We start from the raw sequence: 4,704 nt of genomic DNA, 5'->3' as shown, positions 1-4,704 counted from the left end.
ATCAATGATTTATGTAAATTGGCCTGGGTGATTGCTGAAGTGCGGATAGGAATCGGCCGATCATTATCAGGTCATGGAAGGGCGGGGTACTCAGGTGAGATGGAAAGCGGAGGCCTGGACCTCGATAGTGTTGGCGAGCGACCCAGGTCCGGAACTTTCAAGCGTCGGATGCTTTAGCTCACGGCGCTTGCCTGCTGCTATGGTGTTAGGAACAGAGAACACGGAATTAGGCATGTGACATTGCAGACACGTCATAGTACTGTGTGGGGCCCGTGGTGGACGTTTTTATGTGTCACCCATTGGTTTGTCGTTTACGGTGGACTGGTTTAACAAGTGGGTGCTAGTCACCGTCGCGCATATAGCATTGTTGAACTGATGCCAGGGAATACGTAAGCTTTTAGTTTTCAGATTCGAGGCTGGCCAGCTGGACACCGACGGGCAGCCCAAAGCAGGGCGGAATCTCGGTGTCATTTGCTGGTTTGGGACGCATTTGTTTTATAATTTAAAAAAAAATCGTGCCGATCGAGATTCGATTTTATAATATGCATGAGAAATAAATAGAATGTTTTTATTAAGTAGTTAATTTTAATGATGCCTAAATAGAATTTTTTATTATTAATACTAGTGTTGCTGTTGGTCCGTTGGCAGAGGCTGAATCGATTGGAGAAAAGATCTGGCTGGTGCTGGATGGCGGCTGATCTAAAAAATAAGTTCTGATCGAAATTGATTCAATGGGAATTCGATGCTCAAATCAAAAAAAATTATAAAATAGAAGAGAAGAAGCAAGTATCAAGAGAGAAATGAATGCATACCTTAAAGATCCTCTTTGACCCTCTATTTATATGTGGGGATGGAAATGCAGTGAGAAGGAAGAAGAATCAAATTGTTATTATTGTCTTATTTGTGAAATATGCTTGTATTGATCTAAGAATTGATTTTGATAAATACAGAACTTTTAAATATGATATTAATAAATATGTTTTTTTGAGAATTAATTTATTTCTAGAGAACACAATAAGCTTGCACATTAAAAAAAATATATGAAAAAATTTAAAAGAACAAATCCTAAAATTAAGAAGTATTTAAAATATTTTGGAGAAAAAAGGATAATTGGATAAAAAGGTACATCATAAAAAATTAAGTGAAAAAGACTTAGAGTCGACTCTTGGAGGTTTCAAGCCAACTCCGGTATGTTAGTACTAAATGACACGAGTCGGTTTCTAAAAAGCTTGAATCGACTCTCTCAAAAAGACGAAAATCAAATTTTCTGATTGCAGTCCTCAAGCTGATTCCTACAGTTCCCGAGTCGACTCCAGATCTGTTCGAGTCGACTCCAGCTCCAACGGCTAGTTCTGTAAAATTTAGATTTATTTCAAATAATTTTTAATGACTAGTTTTTATTTCCTAATAGCTAGAAATGACTAGTTGGATTTTTTTAAAGGATTTAAAGGCTTCCAAATTCAATGAAAGTCAAGACAAGTGGATCTAAGAGGGAAGAAAAGAGAAAATATAATTTTTTGGTGAGGGCATTGAATATCTTTGAGTAAGTCAAAAAGAAAGAAATCAAGTATAACTAATTAAGTGAGCTTCCAAGAGAACATCCTCAACAATCAAAAAGAGCCTCTCATTCATTCAAGTGAAAAAATCTAAGCTTCAAAAAAACCATCTTTCAACATCTTCTTCGAATTTAAAAGAATTCTTATTTCTATTTTTATTTGTGCTCAAAATTCTTATCCATTATATTTTGAATTTTCTTTATAAGTTTCTTTGGGATGAAAGAAATTTGGGTTAGGTCCATCCATGTCTGAAATTGGATATTATAAAGTTTGATTGGTAAGCCTGGAAAACCACTAGGTTGGACTGTGACCGCAAAAAATAATTGTATAAGATTTTGATTGGTGATTCTGAAAAATCAACTGGATTTGATTGCGAGCGCAAATAAAATAATCACACTATAATCAGGATAATTATAGTGAAATTTCTAAGTGGAGCTTAGAAAATGAACGTAGATACGGAGTTGCACTGAACCACTATAAATTTCTGGTATTTATGTTGTGCTTTATGTTTCTTACTTTACATTCTTATTTTGTATTCATTGTCTTAATTTTGTTGCTCCACATTATTATACTTCATAATCGCTTAAATTAATTTGATTAAAAGTATAAAATTATTCAGACTTAAATTTGTTAGAAGCTTTTGAAAAACCCAATTCACTTCCCTCTTGGGTTGCTATGTTTGGGCGACAGTTTATTATTTCATGCTTTATCTCGAGAGGTATGTCTTTTATCTTTTTCCTTGTCTGCTCATGACAGAATAACATGCGGATTCTGAGATTTCTCCAACTGGCATAATTGGGCAACAACATCAAGTATAAAGCTTTCCCAAAATATTAGCTTGGATCGGTCATGAAGATATCTCGGGGTCGGTCAGGATTAAATATCGATTGATCAAGGCACCAAGCATGTCGGCTTCAACCGAGGTAAGATTTTCTCCCCAAATCATATACCTCATACTCTCAAGTCTAAGTTAAAATTAGGTCAGATGAAGGAAATATATCAGATCAGTTCTCTCGATCATGCATGGGATGCATGTCGCACCCCTACTCCTTCAAGCAAAGTGTCATGACCCTTTATTCATGTCAAACGAAGCATCACATCACATGATGGCCCATGAGTAGGAAATCAGCTTAGCGCATCAGAGAGCACTAGGTGTCAGTCATCCGATGAAGCTAACTAAATCGACACCCCATCTATGCCGTCTGAGAGCTTCATAAATAAGCCATCTGAGAGAGTTTGGTTCGGCCAACTAAATGGGGCTGGCCGAATCAATATTTTATCTGAGCCATCCAAGTTCTTTAAATAATGGCCTTGTTACTGTCATTTTCACCTTTACCATTTTACTTTTTCTAGTGCTCTGAGGTGGTAGCAACTTTCGATGAAGATTTGACATTTTCTCTGGAATGCTTCGACAATCTCCTTCGATTTGAGCAATCTCAAGGTCGGCTCCGGCATCATTCCCTAGTCCTCTTGTTCCCTTCCTCTTTCTTTGGCTTCGATTCTTTCTTTTTTTGTTTCCGCATTCTAGCTTTCTATTTCTTCTCCCTTTTCTTCTTTTTATTTTGGGATGGGTGAGTTGAGGAGCTCGATGGGGAATTGGTCCTCCGACTCTTCTTCTTTAGGGTATGGTCCTCAGGAGTCCAACATCGGGTAGAGGATCAAAGAGGAGGCCTTTGTATCTAGGTATTTTCAGTCAGTGCTGGGTGTAGACAACCTAGAACTAATTCGAGCTCAGTTATGGATCCCACCTAAGTACCGACTGGAAGCCCAAGGGCCAAATGGTTAGATCTATGACCCTCCCATAGATCGGCTCAGGCTCTATGAGGAGTCTTTCTAAGTTGGGCTTAGGCTTCCTCTTCATCTCTTTTTTATATTACTTTTTCATTTTCTTGATATGTCATTGAGTTTGGTGGTACCGAACTCATAACGTTTTATTTGTGGCTTCATAGCCATTTGTTTCTTAGCTGAAGTTTAGCCAACTATCACTCTATTTAGAGCATGCTTCACCATCAAGAGGCACGCCTGTGCAAATGATTGGTAGTACATCTCTTCTTAGAGAGGAGTTCCTCCTTTGATTCGAGGTACTCCTTCTTCTGTACATAACTGAAAGGAGAGATTCTTTTTTGTTACTTGCTCTTCGGTTAAGGATTGAGTATTTGCTTCGTGGGGCTAATCTAGGAAATCAATCCTCCAAGCTCCAGCCTTAGGAGATGAAGAATTTCAATACTATAAATCCTTGATCAGATACAAGGTTCCACCATTGAAGGAGCTACTGTCGAAGTAGGCACTCTTTAATGTCGAACTCAGCCAAGCCGACTCTCGAGGTAAGTGTCGGTCCTCTTTAGCATTTTTTTTTGAACCGACTTACTTTGGATCAGTGCAAAAATGAGACCAAAGAAGATTGAGAGGCTGATGAAGGCATCTTAAAAAAGGCACACCCGAGGCTCAGCAGAAGCATCCCTGGGCCAATGTTTCTAGAGGTTGGATGGATTCCATCCTTGCATGTGGGCAGCTGACTGGCAGGAGCTCGTCAGGCTATGCCGATCTAGTCTTTGCCTCCTTAGTTTAGATTCAAACTCTGAGGGCCACTCTACTGCCCTGATCTTCACCGCCTACCCCTCAAGAGGAAGGGGGGCTACATCAATCGTCCTCCCGAGCTGGAGCTACTAGCTTAAAACTGACTCTGTGCATTAGAGAATTGAAGGGTCTCCTATGATGTAGTTCATGGGTTTTTACTTTCAACTGATGCCAAAAAGTTGATGTCGAGCTCCAATTCTCGACAAAGTAACATGTTGGACTCCTATATTCAGGTAAGTCGTGCTTCATCTTTTTTCATTGCTTTCATTATATCTTTGAGATAACTAGTTTTTTCTTTTTACAACTTGGCCACCATCTCCCTAGTTTTATGCAATTGGCCAAGTTAGTAAGGTCAAAGATCACCAAGGTTATTCATAGAATGGAGGCAGTAGAGGAGAGGACCTTCGAGGTAGAGAAGACCAAAAAGAAAGCTCGATTCAAGGTGCGAGAGGTCTAGAAGAGGGCTCGATCCAAGATCGAGGCTAATGTAAAGTGCCTGAAGGAGGCACTGGAGAAGGCCAAGGCAGAGCTTGCCTCGAAGAAGAAGAGACAATGGACAGCTCAGGAAAGA

This window comes from Elaeis guineensis, chromosome 3 (assembly GCF_000442705.2).
Source record: "Elaeis guineensis isolate ETL-2024a chromosome 3, EG11, whole genome shotgun sequence".
Taxonomy (NCBI): domain Eukaryota; kingdom Viridiplantae; phylum Streptophyta; class Magnoliopsida; order Arecales; family Arecaceae; genus Elaeis; species Elaeis guineensis.
The sequence above is the reverse complement of the archived record's forward strand: the minus strand, read 5'-3'. Positions refer to the sequence as shown.